We start from the raw sequence: 20300 nt of genomic DNA, 5'->3' as shown, positions 1-20300 counted from the left end.
AAAGGTACCAGAGATGGCAATGGGACCAGATGGGACTTATAGTTTTACTAGAAGGAAAGGTACCAGAGATGGTAATGGGACACGCTGGGACTTATAGCTGTACTGGAAGGAAAGGTACCAGTGATGGCAATGGGACCAGATGGGACTTATAGTTGTACTGGAAGGAAAGGTACCAGAGATGGCAATGGGGTATGCTGGGACTTATAGTTGTACTGGAAGGAAAGGTACCAGAGATGGCAATGGGACATGCTGGGACTTATAGTTGTACTGGAAGAAAAGGTACCAGAGATGGCAATGGGGTATGCTGGGACTTATAGTTGCACTGGAAGGAAAGGTACCAGTGATGGTAATGGGACATGCTGGGACTTATAGTTGTACTGGAAGGAAAGGTACCAGAGATGGCAATGGGACCAGATGGGACTTATAGTTGTACTAGAAGGAGAGGTACCAGAGATGGCAATGGGGCATGCTGGGACTTATAGTTGCACTGGAAGGAAAAGTACCAGAGATGGCAATGGGCCCAGATGGGACTTATAGTTTTACTAGAAGGAAAGGTACCAGAGATGGTAATGGTGCATGCTGGGACTTATAGTTGTACTGGAAGGAAAGGTACCAGAGATGGCAATGGGGCATGCTGGGACTTATAGTTTTACTAGTAGTAAAGGTACCAGAGATGGCAATGGGACCAGATGGGACTTATAGTTTTACTAGAAGGAAAGGTACCAGAGATGGTAATGGGACACGCTGGGACTTATAGCTGTACTGGAAGGAAAGGTACCAGAGATGGCAATGGGACATGCTGGGACTTATAGTTGTACTGGAAGAAAAGGTACCAGAGATGGCAATGGGGTATGCTGGGACTTATAGTTGCACTGGAAGGAAAGGTACCAGTGATGGTAATGGGACATGCTGGGACTTATAGTTGTACTGGAAGGAAAGGTACCAGAGATGGCAATGGGACCAGATGGGACTTATAGTTGCACTGGAAGGAAAGGTACCAGTGATGGTAATGGGACATGCTGGGACTTATAGTTGTACTGGAAGGAAAGGTACCAGTGATGGTAATGGGACATGCTGGGACTTATAGTTGTACTTGAAGGAAAGGTACCAGAGGTGGCAATAAGACCAGATGGGACTTATAGTTGTACTGGAAGGAAAGGTACCAGAGATGGCAATGGGGCATGCTGGGACTTATAGTTGTACTGGAAGGAAAAGTACCAGAGATGGCAATGGGTCCAGATGGGACTTATAGTTTTACTAGAAGGAAAGGTACCAGAGATGGTAATGCGACACACTGGGACTTATAGCTGTACTGGAAGGAAAGGTACCAGAGATGGCTAAGGGACCAGATGGGACTTATATTTGTACTGGAAGGAAAGGTACCAGAGATGGTAATGGGACATACTGGGACTTATAGTTTTACTAGAAGGAAAGGTACCAGAGATGGTAATGGGGCATGCTGGGACTTATAGTTGCACTGAAAGAAAAGGTACCAGAGATGGTAATGGATACTCTGGGACTTATAGCTGTACTAGAAGAAAAGGTACCAGTGATGGTAATGGGACATGCTGGGACTTATAGTTTTACTAGAAGGAAAGGTACCAGAGATGGCAATGGGGTATGCTGGGACTTATAGTTGAACTGGAAGAAAAGGTATCAAAGATGGTAATGGGGCATGCTGGGACTTATAGTTGCACTGGAAGGAAAGGTACCAGTGATGGTAATGGGACCAGATGGGACTTATAGTTGTACTGGAAGGAAAGGTACCAGTGATGGTAATGGGACATGCTGGGACTTATAGTTGTACTGGTACCAGAGATGGCAATGGGACCAGATGGGACTTATAGTTGTACTAGAAGGAAAGGTACCAGAGATGGTAATGGAGCATGCTGGGACTTATAGTTGCACTGGAAGAAAAGGTACCAGAGATGGTAATGGGACATGCTGGAACTTATAGTTGTACAGGAAGGAAAGGTACCAGAGATGGTAATGGGAGACTCTGGGACTTATAGTTGTACAGGAAGGAAAGGTACCAGAGATGGTAATAGACACTCTGGGACTTATAGTTGTACAGGAAGGAAAGGTACCAGAGATGGTAATAGGACATGCTAATCTTTTTATATGTCTAAATCTAAAAGGCACCAGAGACTTGTAGTTTTACAGACATGAGTGGCAGTAGTGATGTGCGAATCTGCTTGGGTTCTATTTTGCGGCGCATTCCATAACTGTCAACATTTCAAAAAATTTCCAAGGACACTTTTTTGCTGTTTGCCCAGCAAGCCATTGTAGGTGGTGGGGTGGTGGGGCATTTATTAAAACTGGGCGTGATTTTACATGAAGCCTATCGTTAAGCTATTCATTTATTTGTTGCAGGAATACTGTATATATAGCTCCTCCGATTTTCACAGTGCTTTGCATACTGTAAAAATTTATTTTTTAAATATTGTATATACAAGAAGATTTATCATAATAAAGGAAGAAACACAGCCAAGGAGGTATTGTTCATTCAGTGACATCATTGATGTTTTTTTCAGCTACAAAAGTACAATTCCTTTAACCACTTTACCACCAGAAGGTTTTACTCCTTTATAACCAGGGCATTTTTTGTTATTTAGTACTGCGCTACTTTATCTGCCAATTGCCTGGTCATGCAATGCGGTACGCAAATTAAATTAATATCACTTTTTCGTACAAATAGAGCTTTTTTTTGGTGGTATTTGATCGCCACTGGGTTTTATTTATTTATTTTTATTATATAAATGAAACAAAAAAAAAATTAAAAAAAATATTTTCAACTTTCTGTTATTAAACATTAGGGATGAGCTTCGTGTTCGAGTCGAACGTACGTTCGACTCGAACATTGGCTGTTCGTCCGTTCGGCGAATTCCGAACGTTTTGGCCGTTCGCGTCAAAATTCGAGTGACGCGCGCGCGGACCACAATGCACTGCGTTGGCGCAGTGCATTGCTGTCCGATGATTGGCCAAGCATGCACTGTGACCCCGCATGCTTGGCCAATCGCAGCGCCAGCAGCGAGGAGAGCCATGATTGGCCACAGGCATCCTGCCTGTGGCCAATCATAGCTCAGACTGTGTAGTGCACGCCCCACACTATATAAGGCTGCCTTTAAGGCGGCCTCCTGTAGTGTGTTACTTTGCATCTGAAGCAGTGGGTGTTCTGTGTACCTTCAACACAGTACACACCAATCGTTTTTGGCTGATTTCCTATCTTGCTGCTGTGTAGTGGTTGTTGTCTGTGCCCTGACTGCAGTATACACCACTATATTCACCTCACCTATATAGCTAGTGATCTAGCTTTAACCACTTAACAACTGCCCATTGCCGATTAACGGCTTCAGGGCGGTTGTTTAACTCAGAGAGGCCGTTAATTAACGGCCTCCCAGAATTCTGCTCTCGCGTGCCCCGAGGTGTGCGCACTCGAGAGCATCCGTGACCGCCGGGTCCATAGGACCCGGCGCATCACGGTAAACGGCCGCTCATAGCGGCCGTTTACCACGTGATTGCTCCGTCAAATGACGGAGTGATCACTTGGAAACAAACCGGCGTCATGTTATGACGCCTGTTCCTCCCTCCCCTTTCTGTACCGATCGGTACAGCGGAGGGGAAAGAGATCGGTGTCAGCAGCGATGTGGGCTGCATCTGCAGTGCCCACATCGCTGCTCACCGAATTTAACCCCTCAATTCCCTGCCAATACTCTGCAATACCAGTGCATACTCTGCAGTACCCTGCCATTACTCTGCAGTACCCCGCCATTACTCTGCAGTACCCCGCCATTACTCTGCAGTGCAGTACCCTGCCATTACTCTGCAGTGCAGTACCCCGCCATTACTCTGCAGTGCAGTACCCCGCCATTACTCTGCAGTGCAGTACCCCGCCATTACTCTGCAGTGCAGTACCCTGCCATTACTCTGCAGTGCAGTACCCTGCCATTACTCTGCAGTGCAGTACCCTGCCATTACTCTGCAGTACCCTGCCATTACTCTTCAGTACCCCCCATTACTCTGCAGTAACCCCCATTACTCTGCAGTACCCCCCAATACTCTGCAGTACCCTGCCATTACTCTGCAGTACCCCGCCATTACTCTGCAGTACCCCCCATTACTCTGCAGTAACCCCCATTACTCTGCAGTACCCCCCACTACTCTGCAGTACCCGTCATTACTCTGCAGTACCCCCAATACTCTGCAGTACCCTGCTATTACTCTGTAGTACCCCGCCAATACCCCGCCAATACTCTGTAATACCCTGCCATAAATTGCCATACCCAGCCATACTCAGAGATACCCAGCCATACTCGGTGATACCCTGAAGTACCCAGCCATAGACGCCCCCCACCCCTCACCGCCCTCTGGTGCTTCTACCAACTCGCCAGTACGATCAAAGCCAGAATCTTTTTTTTAATTTTTTATTTCAGGCTTCCCAGCCTAGAGGTGAGATGTGGGGTCATATTGACCCCCCAGATTTCACTGTAAAGAGGACCTGTCATCCCATATTCCTATTACAAGGGATGTTTACATTTCTTGTAATAGGAATAAAAGTGATCAAAAATATATTTTTGGGAAGAAAAATGTCAAACTAAAATAAAGTAAAATGAACAATAAAAAAATAAAATAAAAATTAAAGCGCCCATGTCCCCATGTGCTCGCATGTGCCACACATGTGAGGTATCGCCGAGAATGTTAGAGCGAGAGCAATAATTCTAGTCCTAGACCTCCTCTGCAACTCAAAACATGTAACCAGTAAAAAAATATTTAAAGCGTCGCCTATGGGGATTTTTTAAGTAGCGACGTTTGGCGCCATTCCACGGGCATGTGCAATTTTGAAGAGTGACATGTTTGATATCTATTTACTCAGCATAACTTCATCTTTCACTTTATGCAAACATTGGGCTAACAAGTGGTTAATAATAGAGCTTGCAGCCAGTAGTGTTAGGCGTGCTGTCTGCGTGCTCTGTACCCAGTACATACCGCTATAATATAGGGCAGGCCCCTACTTTCAAACATCCAACTTACAAACATCTCCTACTTGCAAACGCAAGGAGACAGCAGCAAGTGAGATGAAAAAAGATGGACGACAAAACAAATTATACAGGGGTGATAACCCTTCCCTATGTTTTCCAAAAAGCTTAAAGATAGTTTTTTTGACTGGAGCTACACTTTAAAAATGTACCGGTTGAAAATGACAAACAGATTCAACTTAAGACAACAAACCTACACAGTCCCTGTCTTGTTTGCACCGCCTGTATACTGCTGTTCTGAGTATATAGGGCCTGGGGGCCACACGCATTTCCTTTTTTTAATATGGGTACGGGGTTCCCCTTAATATGTGTACAAGACCCAAATAGGCTGGTAATGGGCAGGGAGGGCTACCCATGCCATGTTTCTCAATGATTTTCAACCATATTGCAGGAACCAGATATAACATTAAAACCGCAAGCAGTTTTAAATGGTGTTATTTCCGTTTAATGTCATTTTGTGCAGGGACTGTTCTAAACACGGGAAACACGTGGCACTTCACAGGCATACTATAGACACCCCCCAGGCACTATATTTAAAGGAATATTTCACTTTTTTTTTTTCACTTTAATCGTCATTAAAATCACTGCTCCCGCCAAAACGGTAGTTTTTAAAACTTTTTTTTGCAGTGACCCATGTCCCCTGAGGCAGGAGGCAGGTCGCCAAACCCTTTTTAGCACACTATCTTGCATATTAGCCGTTAAAATTAGCACTTTCCAATTCGAACGTTCGAGTCCCATAGACTTCAATGGGGTTCTAACGTTCGTACCGAACGCGGGGGTCGTTCGCAAGTTCTGGTGCGAACCGAACCGGGGGGTGTTCGGCTCATCCCTATTAAACATATCAAAATCAAATGTATTCATAAATTTTTTTTTTTTTTTTTGCAAATCTGTTTATTGGAATTTCAGACAGTGAACAAGTAACCAAAAGCAAAACAAGACAGACAAAAACAAAAACAAAAACACATACATTGGTCACGATTAGTGTTACAGGCGTGACGTGTAAAGAGTTGCAATATAAGACAGTGCATTACATAAAAAAACATGTCGGAGAATTCAAGGCATCTCACCGGCCACAAAGAGCCGACTCCATGTGCAGTAGGATGACTCAGGACTAAACCATGCTACTCAGATATACAACATTTCCACTAGTGCATATTCCTATTCATTTACAAACGAAAATGCGTTAAGTAGGCTATGGGTCTGAGGCCGTGGAGGCATCCGCCAGCCAGCTGGACCAGACCTTGTCATATTTTTGCGGGCAACCTCTATTAACATAGCAGTCCTTGTAGAGAGGCAGGCTGTCGTTCACCAATTTTTTCCACAGGGAGAGAGGGGGAGGAGTGGGCTTACGCCAGCTGAGCGCAATGGCCTTGCGGGCATAGAAGAGAAGTAGCCCAGCTAGGGTGCGCCGCGCCACAGTGGGAATTAGCTGATCTAGCAGGCCCAGTATGCAAGTTTCTATAGAGAGTGGGAGCGATATGGAGGTGACCTGTGTAATGACCCCTAGTATCTCCTTCCAATAGTCAACAATGGCTGGGCAGGTCCAAAAAATATGAATGAAGTCCCCCGGTATTGTCCCACAACGCCAACATCCCGGCGGGGAGGCGGGGTTCATTTTGTGCAGTCTGTAGGGGGTGAAATATGCTCGGTGGGCCATCTTAAACTGTATCAGCCGATCTCTCAGGGAGACCAGGGATCTGAAGGGGAAGTCCCACATGTCATCCCAATCATCGTTATCAAAGGTGGGAATGTCTCGCATCCACTTATCTCTAAGTTTCCCCAAAGTAGGGAGGGAGGTCATTATCAAATGGGAGTAAAGTGTTGAGGTGGGCTTAGTGTCACAACTGGACTTGAGGAGGCCCTCCAATGCGGATTGGACAGTATTCATAAATTTAGGACAAAATGTATTCTGCTACATGTCTTTGGTAAAAAATAAATAAAATAAAAGATCCAATAATGTGTATATTAATTGGTTTGTGCGAAAGTTATAGCATCTACAATCTATGGGGTATACTGTATCCTGGAATTTATGCAGCTCTTGCTTTCTGACATCACAGGTGCTAAAATGCCAGGATAGTACAAATGACCACTTTTTGGAAAGTAGGCAACCCAAGGTATTTGCTGGGAGGCAAATTGAGTCTTTGGAAGATTTTATTTTTTGCCACAAGTTTTTTGGAAAATTACAAAAAAAAATGATGTAATTTTCTTTCTTAATTTTCCAAAAACTTGCGGCAAAAAAATGAGATCTGCATAAATCTTGCCATGCCTCTTAGCAAATACCTTGGGGTGTCTACATTCCAAAAATGGGGGGGGGTCGTACTATCCTGGCATTTCAGGGCCTCTGGAACTGTGATAGGTAGTCAGGAAATCAAATACGCAAGTTACGCCCTCTGAAAGCCTGAAATTTTAGGCCCCCATACACGGCTAGGCTCACAAAAAGTCTCACACATGTGGTGTCCCCATACTCAGGACATGTAGCAGAATATGTTTTGGGATATAATTGTGAAAAATATCTAATTAAAGTTACAACTTTGTGTTAAAAAAATTATTTTTGGGGGGGTATCTACTTTCCAAAAAGGGGTAATTTGGGGGTGACTGTCCTGGCATGTTAGGGCCTCTAAAAACATTATGTGTATGGCCAGCATTCCAAGTTTCTGCCACACCCCTAATGTTGAGCATACATGTAATATTCCTTTTTTTCATGCAGCCTGTGGGTTGAATGAAAAATAACATATAGCGGCCATAACCCTCTGCAGGGCGACCTTAACTTTTTGGGCTTACCGGTTACCTCCACTTGGCTTGTTCTTCCACGTCTAGGTGTTCCCAGGGTTGATACCCAACAACTTTGGACCCTGACACCAATAAAGTCCTTTTGAAAGGTTTTATTTTGCAGGGGTAACATCCAACAACACAGTCTCGTATGGGAACAGAGGGCAAGGCACCTTGAACTGCAGACATAACAATGTCTCTAATACCACCCAGAGAGTAGCCACTCGCAGCTGGGCGCTTCACGGCTGAAAAAATCTCTAGCCAGAGATTATGGCAGTCAGTCAGCACTTTGATTCAGAACTTGTAAAATCTCTGACCTTGAACAAGTTGTAACTGAAAGTGAACAGGAACCATTTTCCTCAGTATCTGGAACGTTCTCTGTCTCCTTGAGAGTACTAGAAAAAACGTGGATTCGTCAATGTCCTTCCCAACTCAGTAACCAGGCACTTCTCAGGATGCCAGCTTGTTGGACCTCCTCCGAAGAGTCCTCCCCCGGTCACGTTCACGAGCTGTGGTGCCTCTCCAAGCCGAGAGCACACCCAGACACCTTGACTCCTCCCTCAGTTACTGCGCCTCGGACCAGCCGGTTCCGAGACTCGGGAACAGACAGATCCTCACCCCAGACCAGGCGGGTCTATTGGGGGTAACCAACAGAAGCATGTTGCTGAGCGTCGAACGCTCCGTTACTGGGATCCCTCGTGGGGCTACCCAGTCCAGGAAACAGGAACAGACCGCTAGGGCCTCACGAATGAACCACCCGTAACACGTGACCTCAACATCTTAAGAACCCCTCCCCAGACTCCTCAGCGGGGCCCGGCACACCCACTGATTGGTTCAGAGGAAGCTGATACCCAAAATGTCCAACCAGGCCTAGTTCTGGCCTGTCATGTGCACCTCACCGTACACATGACCAGGCAGAACTCTAACACAGCCCAGCCAAACTGATGTCAAAGTTAACCTACATAATTAACCCTCAGAACCCCATTACTGTTCTGAGGCAAAAAATTAAATTTACACATGAATGACACTTTGTCCAAAATGTCATCCACTACACATCCCCCCAGTTATTTAGACGATGTCCCCATCGTCTAGGTAACAACCAGGGTAAAAATCCTATCAAAATATGAAAAAAAAAACTATGCAGTGCCTGAGTTTTTTTTTCTTGGGTGTTGGGGAAGGGAAAGAAGGGAAAACATATTCAAACATTAACGTTTTCACAATGACACATTCAATGCTGTACACATACCACCCAGCTGACTGACTAAACCCACCCAACCTCCGATGAGCTTGACAGTCGATCTTGGTGCATCCTGAAAGAAAACACAACACAAAAGACAACACTGTAGACTATACATTTCACCTTGAAGATGAAATTCCATTATTAATACAACGGAACTTCCTCCTTCAAAGATAAATGAAACTTCTCTCTAACATTTTCTAACAGCTGAGAAAAATTTCTTGCCTATTACTGCTCCTTTCCTGCCGACTCATGCCACCTAGTGGTCAGAGTCACTGTAACTACAAGTCTCTCAATAACAGAGCACGGTGGGCTAAAAGCCTGGAGAACTTGACGTGCATCTTCCTGTAGTAACTACCTACCTAACTACCCCAGAGTTCTTGTAACTTGCAGAAAACACTGAAGACACAAAGTAATTCTTCTTTTCTGCAAAATTTTTCAAAGACTTGACTCCAGGAACAGTTCACCAATAAAACCTTGGGTCAGGTAAAGTTAGGTCTTTTCCTTGTGCATCAACAGTGGTGATGAAATAGATGTCACTCTCTTTATCCAGTCTGCATATCACAACTTTGTCACAATAGATATGCTGACCATAGCTCCAGGGAAACAAGCATCCCTGAAATCAGTTCAACAATTTTCCGAGTGAAGGACATCTTCCGCAGTGACTTTGAGACTTTAAGGTGGTCCCGAACATTTTCCATATGCCACTTCTTTCTCAATGTCCATGACTTCCCCCAAATACAGGAGAGATCAATTCCATACTCTGTTGCTGCCCACCTATAAAAAGTCTCAGGGGCCTAACAACCCCATTATTCTTGGGCAGTGTCCATGCACCGGCAACAGTTCAGTTTAGCATAAAAGCTTTAAAAGTTTAAAACCTTTTACTCACGGCAGCTTTGGCTCAAAATGCCAGTCGTCTCCCTCGTCAGAGCCAGTCTCAACTGGCGACTCAGGCAAGGAATCTCCTGCAGGCAGATAGTTTTCCATAGCAGCACTTGCAGATATCTGACCTCGGGGTGCAGGAGGCAGGTCTGCCTCTGCGGTGGCGGGGTTTGCTGCTTTACTCCTCTACCTGGACGGCCCATGCTGCAGCGGCAGCCTTCTTCCGCGGGGTCATATCCGCAACCTCCGTGAGGGTCCCCAAAGCTTCAGAAGGGGCAGGATCCCTCTTGGCAGTCTGAGCCCCGAAGGACGACACTGGGGTGTAGCCAACAGACTCCTCCGTGGAGATACCCATCACCCAATCATATCGGAGGGCCCGGGGTTGTACAGTAGGCTGCTCGACCCTGAACACACAGTCACCACACCTTCGACATCTTGAGAACGGCCGGGGGTTTGCGACCAACCCATCAAACTTCATGCACAACATCCCAAGGGCCTCAACTTCCCCGATATTGCACAGGACAAACCGCCCCTGCGGCAGAAACCGAATGCCCCTATCTGTAATTACCGTACCAGGCATCTGCACGTTCACTGGACCCCTCACTGTAGGCATCCCGGGTCCAAGCACTGGTTGCTGTACCGAAAGCCCGCAAAATTACACAGGAGCCAGCACCCAGTGGGAGGAGTCTAGGCTGATCTTTTATACTTTTATGATTAAGTCATAGCTCAAATTCTTCCTTTAAGGCTACTCATATAAACTAGTTAAAAAAGGGGAAGACAGGGAAAAAAATAAAAGAAGAAAATCCATATATTTAGGTATTTTTTGCCTATTCTTCCATATAGCTATTTTGTGCTGTCGAGTGATCCTCATGAAACCGGTGTCTGCCCCAGAAAGAGAAAAAATAGAAAAGAAAACACATATATTCACACACACCCACACTAACATGAAAACTTCTGGGGAGCCCCCTCTACCGACCATCAAGCTAATCACCCAAGCCAAATCCAAGTCCTGCTCAAGTATAATTACCTTTTCAAAGATAGGATCTCAACTTTTCTGAGCTCAAAAATTCAATCCAAGGTGACCACAATTCCATAAACTTATTATGGCATCCCTGTATGCTTGCAGTTATTTCCTCCATTCTCTTTAATTAATTTCATCAACCCACTCCTTAAGACCCCTTTCACACTGGGGCGCTTTGCAGGCGCTACAACGCTAAAAATAGTGCCTGCAAAGTGCCCTGAAAGAGCCGCTTCTCACACTCCAGTGTGAAAGCCCCGAGGGCTGAAAAAGGGATGAAAAAGGTGTACAGATGTGAGTTGGAGGGTATACAGGGTTAAAAAAAGGTGTATGGATGTGAGGTGTGGATTATACAGGGGGTGAAAAAGGTGTACAGATGTCAGTTGGGGGGGGGGGGGATCACAGCTCTTCACAGAACAACTGCAAAAACAAGGAACAGAGGGTGCACCAACCTAGCACATTACCTTTGTGATATATTTATTTATGGTATCATTACAGATGTGTACTTACAAACACATAGTTGCCAACATTGTAAAAAAAAAAATTCGGGACACTTTTTTGGCAGTAGGCGGAGTTGTGTTATAATTAGGGGCGGGGCATGCAGTTAAAGGTGTGGTCTAGGAAAAGGATAAAATGCGGCGCGCGTAGCAATGTGTTTTCCAGAGTTTGACAATCAGCAGATAAAGATACTCCAAATACCTGGTGTTAGCGCTTCAATCATCCCGGCGCCATGATTGTTATGGTTAGCGATGAGCTTCGAGTTCGAGTCGAACATTGTCTGTTCGCCTGTTCAGCGAACAGTGAACAATTTGGGCTGTTCGCAGCAAATTCGAAAAAAAACGGAACACCCTATACAAGTCTATGGGAGAAATCTAAAGTGCTCATTTTAAAGGGTAATATGCAGGTTACTGTCCTAAAAAGTGTTTGGGGACCCGGGTCCTGCCCCAGGGGACATGGATCAATGCAAAAAAAAGTTTTAAAAACTGCCGTTTTTTCAGGAGCAGTGATTTTAATAATGATTAAAGTGAAACAATAAAAGTGTAATATTCCTTTAAATTTCGTAGCTGGGGGGTATCTATTGTATGCCTGTGAAGGGGCGCATGTTTCTGGTGCTTAGAACTGTCCATGCACAAAGTGTCATTTGTGCAGGAAAAAAAGTCTTTTAAAATCACTTGCGGCTATATTGTCGGCTCCCCGTAATACAGAGAACACTCAATGAGTGTTCTCTGTATTAGCGACAATTCATTCATTCATTGATTAAAAAAAAAAAAAAAGCGTGGGGGTTCCCCTAAATTCAATTACCAGGCCCTTCAGGTCTGACATGGATATTAAGGGGAACCCCGTGTCAAATTTTAAAAAAAATTGACGTGGGGGTCCCCCTAAATATCCATACCAGACCCTTCAGGTCTGATATGGATATTAAGGGGAACCCCGCATCAAATTAAAAAAAAAATTGACGTGGGGGTCCCCCTAAAAATCCACACCAGACCCTTTATCCGAGCACGCAACCTGGCAGGCCTCAGGAAAAGAGGGGGGGACGAGAGAGCGGCCCCCCCTCCCTCCTGAACCATACCAGGCCACATACCCTCAACATTGGGAGGATGCTTTGGGGGTCTGTGACCCCTCAAAGCACCTTGTCCCCATGTTGATGAGGACAAGGGCCTCATCCTCACAACCCTGGCCGGTGGTTGTGAGGGTCTGCAGGCGGGGGGCTTATCAGAATCTGGAAGCCCCCTTTAACAAGGGGACCCCCAGATCCCGGCCCCCCCTGTTTGAAATGGTAAGGGGTACCCCTACCATTTTACAAAGAAAGTGTAAAAATGGTTAAATAAGAGAAACACACTTTTGAAAAATTCCTTTATTAAAAATAAAAAAAATAAAAAAAAGATTCCAGCGGTGGTAATCCACTCTTGCTATCCAGCGGCGATTTTCCGGGGTCCAGCGATGGATGATCATATCCAGCGACGGGGGATCTCTCAGTCCAGCGCTGTCCATACATCCGTCTTCTGTCTCCACTGCGGAGACACTGCGGAGATCCCAGCGCTGACGTTTCTTATATTAGGAGGGCGGGGCCACCGTCACCTGACCCTGCCCCTCTGACACTGGAGAGGGAAGCCAGGGGTTCCCCAGTGACGTATGGGTGACCCCGCCCCCTCTGATGTAACGGAAATCTGCGTTACAACAGAGGGGGTGGGGTCACCCACACGTCACTGGGGAACCCCTGGCTTCCCTCTCCAGCGTCAGAGGGGCGGGGTCAGGTGACGGGTGGCCCCGCCCTCCTAAAAAAAAACCGTCAGCGCTGGGATCTCCGCAGTGTCTCCGCAGTGGAGACAGAAGACGGATGTATGGACAGCGCTGGACTGAGAGATCCCCCATCGCTGGATATGATCATCCATCGCTGGACCCCGGAGATTCGTCGCTGGATAGCAAGAGTGGATTACCACCGCTGGAATCTTTTTTTTATTTTTAATAAAGGAATTTTTCAAAAGTGTGTTTGTCTCATTTAACCATTTTTACACTTTCTTTGTGAAATGGTAGGGGTACTTTTGTACCCCCTTACCATTTCAAACGGGGGGGGGCCGGGATCTGGGGTCCCCTTGTTAAAGGGGGCTTCCAGATTCTGATAAGCCCCCCACCCGCAGACCCTCACAACCACCAGCCAGGGTTGTGAGGATGAGGCCCTTGTCCTCATCAACATGGGGACAAGGTGCTTTGAGGGGTCACAGACCCCCAAAGCATCCTCCCAATGTTGAGGGTATGTGGCCTGGTACGGTTCAGGAGGGAGGGGGGATGCTCTCTCGTCCCCCCCTCTTTTCCTGCGGCCTGCCAGGTTGCGTGTTTGGATAAAGGGTCTGGTATGGATTTTTAGGGGGACCCCCACGTCAATTTTTTTTTAAATTTGATGCGGGGTTCCCCTTAATATCCATATCAGACCTGAAGTGTCTGGTATGGATTTTTAGGGGGACCCCCACGTCAATTTTTTTTTAATTTGACACGGGCTTCCCCTTAATATCCATGTCAGACCTGAAGGGCCTGGTAATTGAATTTAGGGAAACCCCCACGCTTTTTTTTTAAAAATTTTTCATTGAGTGTTCTCTGTATTACGGGGAGCCGACAATATAGCCGCAAGTGATTTTAAAGCGGACCTTCCGCTCATTGGAATCCTCCCCCCCTCCGGCGCCACAATTGGCACCTTTCAGGGGGGAGGGGGGTGCAGGTACCTGTACAGTACAGGTATCTGCACCCACTTCCGGCATAGCTATCTGCAGAAAGGGGCGTAGATTCTGCAGAATCTACGCCCCTTTCCGAAAGTCCCCCGCTGCCTGCTGGGAAACACACGGATCCCAGAGACAGCGGCACCATCCTTATTGCGCAGCGCGACTCACGCATGCGCAGTAGAGAACCGGGAAATTAAGCCGAAAGGCTCCACTTCCTGATTCCCATACCCAAGATGGCGACGGCAGCACCCGAGAGACAATCGAGAGATCGGCTTCGGGTGCCGACATCGCGGGCGCGCTGGGCGGGTAAGTGTCCTTATTTTAAAAGTCAGCAGCTGCAGTATTTGTAGCTGCTGGCTTTTTAAAAAAAAAAAAAAAACGGCGGAACTCCCGGCGGACTCCCGCTTTAAAATACTTTTTTTCCTGCACAAATGACACTTTGTGCAGGGACAGTTCTAAGCACCAGAAACATGCGCCCCTTCACAGGCATACTATAGATACCCCCCATGTACGAAATTTAAAGGAATATTACACTTTTATTGTTTCACTTTAATCATTATTAAAATCACTGCTCCTGAAAAAACGGCCGTTTTTAAAACTTTTTTTGCATTGATCCATGTCCCCTGGGTCAGGACCCGGGTCCCCAAACACTTTTTAGGACAGTAACTTGCATATTACCCTTTAAAATGAGCACTTTAGATTGTGAACGTTCGAGTCCCATAGACTTTAATAGGGTTCTAAAGTTCACACGAAGTTTAGGTCTGTTCGCAGGTTCTGGTGCGAACCGAACAGGGGGGTGTTCGGCTCATCCCTAGTTATGGTGTCAGGATGATTGAAGCGCATTATTTCTATTATTACATTGTAATATGAAATGAAATCATTCAACTCACCATAATGCAGAATCAGTGGGAGCCATGAGCGCGTCACTAGCCACGTTGCCTGCCACCAGATGCCCTCCTTAAATCAGATGCCCCATCAGAGCAGCCTTCCTCACATCCGATGCCCCATCAGAGCAGCCTTCCTCACATCCAGTGTCCATTAGAGCAGCCTTCCTCACATCCGGTGTCCATCAGAGCAGCCTTCCTCACATCCGATGCCCAATCAGAGCAGCCCTCCTCACATCCGGTGTCCATTAAAGCAGCTCTCCTCACATCCGGTGTCTATCAGAGCAGCCTTCCTCACATCCGGTGTCCCCATCAGCCCTCCTAACATCTGGTGCCCCTCTGACATCCAGACTCTGACTGTGCGCCTCTGACATCCAGACAGACTGGCCCCCCTGACATAGGGTTGTCACCTTTTCTTCAAGTCAAACCCGAACACTTTAGCGGCGCACACCAATTATTATTTTTTTATATTATAAACTATATATATATTGTTATTAAATAACATTTCTAATCATATGAAATTAATAACAAGAGCCCCCTTTACATCAGAGTCTGCAGAGCTCCCCTTTTACATCTGAACTTGTAGAGTTCCTTTTCACTGTAAGGGGGGACTCTGCAGACTCTGATGATAAGGAGAACTCTGGGGACTCTGACATAAGGGATCCTCGGGGAACCCGGATTTAAGGAGGAACACTGAGAACTCTGATGTATGGAGAGGAAACACTGTGGCCTCTGGTGTAAAGGGGAAATCTGATGTAAGGGGTGCTCTGAGAACCCTGATATACCTTAGTGTACTCTCTCAGAGGCAGGAGAGAGAAGGGGGAGACTTCAGTCACAGGCTGGAATGGATGGTGAGCTCACTCACCCCTTGGCAATCAGCACCTCTCATCCAGATGTATCTGAGACTGCTGGACTTCAAATTTCCAGCCCCCATTTTCCTTTTCTGAAGTACAGTGCCCATGATTGGAGTGTGGGCAGACACAGAGGGGTAGGGGGTGGGGGGGGGAGGTGCAGATCGAGCCCCCTCTCCTCTCCCATCTGTGTGTGTGTGTTTGGGGGGGTTGTTAGTGCTGGCTTTGGGCAGCGTGAAAGAATGTAAAAGTCACTCTCAGCTCAGACAACTGCAGCCAGCAACCCAGCTGGGAAGCCATAGTCCAGTCTGATTAATGTGTCTGGGTTTCAGGCAGTCTGAAACCCAGACGCATGGTTCCAAACCCGAACTGTCCGGGTGAATCCTGGACAGGTGGCAACCCTAAGACAGACTGGCCCCCCGACATCCAGACAGACTGGCCCCCCGACATCCACAGCCTGGCCCCCGACATCCACAGACTGGCCCCCGACATCCACAGACTGACCCCCAACATCCACAGACTGGCCCCCGGCAAACAGACTGGCCCCCGGCAAACAGACTGGCCCCCGACATCCACAGACTGGCCCCCGGCAAACAGACTGGCCCCTGACATCCACAGACTGGCCCCCGACATCCACAGACTGGCCCCCGACATGATCCTCCACCACACCACTGGCCCCCGACATGATCCTCCACAGACTCACTGGCCCCGACATGATCCTCCACAGACTCACTGGCCCCCGACATGATCCTCCACAGACTCACTGGCCCCCGACATGATCCACCACAGACTCACTGGCCCCCGACATGATCCTCCACAGACTCACTGGCCCCCGACATGATCCTCCACAGACTCACTGGCCCCGACATGATCCTCCACAGACTCACTGGCCCCCGACATGATTCTCCACAGACTCACTGGCCCCCGACATGATCCTCCACAAACTCACTGGCCCCGACATGATCCTCCACAGACTCACTGGCCCCGACATGATCCTCCACAGATTCACTGGCCCCGACGTCACATGATCCTCCACAGACTCACTGGCCCTCGTCATCCCACGCGGAGACTTTGAACCAACTGTGGCGCCGCAGCGTGGGTGGGCGGCGCCACAGCAATGCTAGTGAGTCTCTATTGAAGACCAGCTTCTGGTCTTCTTAAAAATGGCGGCCGGCGGAGACAATGTCTCCGCCGGCCGTGGACCTCTAGCAGCCGGTGGCAAAAAAACTGGAAATTCAATTTCCCGGAACAAACCGAATTTCCCGGGACATTTCAAGGGACAAAATTCATTTGGGACAAATGTCCTAATCCCCGGGAAATTCGGCACAGTTGGCAAAAAAGCAAACAGCATCAGCAATAAGGCACATTAAAGTCCACAATATACTTGAAGCAGGCCTGGTCACCTTGACCAGTGGTCTCCAAACTGCGGCCTGAGTGCCGGATGTGGTCCTTTGCTAGCCTTCATCCGGTCCTTGGGGCACTATTGCTCCCAATAACACCAACAACGGGGCACTACTTCTTCCACCAATACCAATGATGGAGCACTATTCCTTCTCCTACTGACCACCAACACGGAGGCCGTGTTTATTCTCACTGATGCTCTGCCCGGGGCATTTTCTCCCCGCACTGGTCAGAATCCGCCCCCCGCCCCCGAAGCCTGAAGGACAGTAAACTGGCCCTTTGCTTGAAAAGTTTGGAGACCCCTGACTTAACACTGAAGAAATGGCTGCACTCCAAGATCCATCAAAATTCTTATTTAATAAGCAAACATCCCAAGTGTTACAAACAGTTCAAATGGTAGACGCGTTTCACACACTAACAGGTGCGCTTATTCATTACAATAATGAGTAGTGTTGATCGTATGCAAAGGCGAGCTGAGGCGGGCACCCGTGATATCATTAGGCTTCCTGTCTCACCTGGAGCAGCGAGTTCTTTTGTTTGGAGACCCCTGACTTAAACAAGTCCCAAGCAAAAGAAGACCTTCCAAAAGGTTGGCGCGTTTCGAGAGGAAATCCCCTCCTCTTCAGAGCGAAACGCGTCAACCTTTTGGAAGGTCTTCTCGTGTTTGGGACTTGTCTAGGGGACCGAGCCGCTTTAAGTATATTGGGGACTTCGAGACGCCGCCCACCTAAAGGGAGGGGGGTGTCACGTGTGACCTGAGCCCTTCTGTGGGGAGTGTGCAACTTTGAGGTAACTCTGGGGGCTTCATAGTGCACAGGAAAGTCAGCAGAGGTGACAAGGGCCTCTTTATATTTACAGTATCCCATAGCGACAGCGCTCCGCACTGATTTATTTCAGCACACAGACACTGTCACCTGAAATAAACACAAATATTATATTGTTTTACAGAAGTCACATCTCCTCTCTAACAAGGAAAGCTCAGCTAATAGTAAACAAACTACATGTCCCGGCATGCTTCAGTCCGGGGCACTTCCGCTATACGCTCAAAAACTGAGCCAAAGTTCCCAATTGTCTCTCTTACAGCGGCCATTTTGTCGTAGTCCGCCCCACTGGATTGCAATGAAGCGTGGACTTCTTAAACATGGCCGCCGCGGGATGTATTGGAGAGGCGACGCTTGGACTTAGGTGATGTGAAGTCCTGCGGTGGCCTGACAGGAGGGAGAATCTGTGACATGTGGAGGGGGTGACCCCGGAGAGGTGGGTGAGATGGGGGACACACGGGGCTGTTGTCAGAGCTCGGGGTCGCTTTGCACCATAGCAGGAGAGAGATCCGTGACCCCTGACCTCTGGATGGTGCTGTGTTTGTAGAACTGAAGATCTGACCATACAGAATACAATATAATTGTATGATCTCCTTGTGTACAGTGAGCTCTCCTGAGATCATACCATCAGATTATCGCTCACCATACAGGAGGATACAATCTGATTGTATGAATGATCTTCCTTAGATCTACAAATATAAAAATGAGTACACCCCTCACATTTTTGTAAATATTTTATTCTATCTTTTCATGTGACAACACTGAAGAAATGACACTTTGCTACAATGTAAAGTAGTGAGTGTACAGCTTGTATAACAGTGTAAATTTGCTGTCCCCTCAAAACACAGCCATTAATGTCTAAACCGCTGGCAACAAAAGTGAGTACACCCTTAAGTGAAAATGTCCAAATTGGGCCCAATTAGCAGTTTTCCCTCCCCGGTGTCATGTGACTCAATAGTGTTACAAGGTCTCAGGTGTGTTAAATTTGGTGTTATCGCTCTCTTGTGCGCTCTCTCGCTATCTCTCTCATACGGGCACTGGAAGTTCAAAATAGCACCTCATGGCAAAGAACTCTCTGAGGATGTGAAAGAAAGAATTGTTGCTCTACATCTCCCAAGAGTACTTTCCCTACACACCCCCAGATCTACATCTCCCAAGAGTACTTTCCCTGCACACCCCCAGATCTACATCTCCCAAGAGTACTTTCCCTACACACCCCAGATCTACATCTCCCAAGAATCCTTTCCCTACACACTCCAGATCTACATCTCCCAAGAATCCTTTCCCTACACACCCCCAGATCTACATCTCCCAAGAATCCTTTCCCTACACACCCCCAGATATACATCTCCCAAGAATCCTTTCCTTACACACCCCCAGATCTGCATCTCCCAAGAGTACTTTCCCTACACATCCCAGATCTACATCTCCCAAGAGTACTTTCCCTACACACCCCAGATCTACATCTCCCAAGAATCCTTTCCCTACACACTCCAGATCTACATCTCCCAAGAATCCTTTCCCTACACACCCCCAGATCTACATCTCCCAAGAATCCTTTCCCTACACACCCCCAGATATACATCTCCCAAGAATCCTTTCCTTACACACCCCCAGATCTGCATCTCCCAAGAGTACTTTCCCTACACATCCCAGATCTACATCTCCCAAGAGTACTTTCCCTACACACCCCAGATCTACATCTCCCAAGAATCCTTTCCCTACACACTCCAGATCTACATCTCCCAAGAATCCTTTCCCTACACAACCCCAGATCTACATCTCCCAAGAGTACGTTCCCTACACACCCCCAGATATACATCTCCCAAGAATCCTTTCCCTACACACCCCCAGATCTACATCTCCCAAGAATCCTTTCCCTACACCCCCCCCCCCCAGATCTACATCTCCCAAGAATGCTTTCTCTACACACCCCCAGATATACATCTCCCAAGAATCCTTTCCCTACACACCCCCAGATATACATCTCCCAAGAATCCTTTCCTTACACACCCCCAGATCTGCATCTCCCAAGAGTACTTTCCCTACACATCCCAGATCTACATCTCCCAAGAGTACTTTCCCTACACACCCCAGATCTACATCTCCCAAGAATCCTTTCCCTACACACCCCCAGATCTACATCTCCCAAGAATCCTTTCCCTACACACCCCCAGATCTAC

At 47.2% G+C, this 20300-nt stretch overlaps 1 protein-coding gene across 1 annotated transcript in view; it reads left to right on the top strand.

Annotated features, from left to right (window-relative positions):
• The first annotated feature begins 18405 nt into the window (after positions 1-18405).
• The window catches only part of NARS2 (asparaginyl-tRNA synthetase 2, mitochondrial), a 103353-nt gene continuing 101458 nt past the window's right edge, over positions 18406-20300 (top strand). Inside the window, exon 1 of the mRNA XM_077451380.1 lies at positions 18406-18553. The gene's annotated coding sequence lies outside the window, so the exon portion shown is untranslated. The remainder of the gene's footprint in view (positions 18554-20300) is intronic.

This window comes from Lithobates pipiens, unplaced genomic scaffold, assembly GCF_037356315.1.
Source record: "Lithobates pipiens isolate NorthernLeopardFrog02 unplaced genomic scaffold, aLitPip1_a1.2 Scaffold_23, whole genome shotgun sequence".
Classification (NCBI taxonomy): Eukaryota; Metazoa; Chordata; class Amphibia; order Anura; family Ranidae; genus Lithobates; species Lithobates pipiens.
Note: the sequence above shows the minus strand (reverse complement) of the source record. Positions and strands in the feature narration are given on the sequence as shown.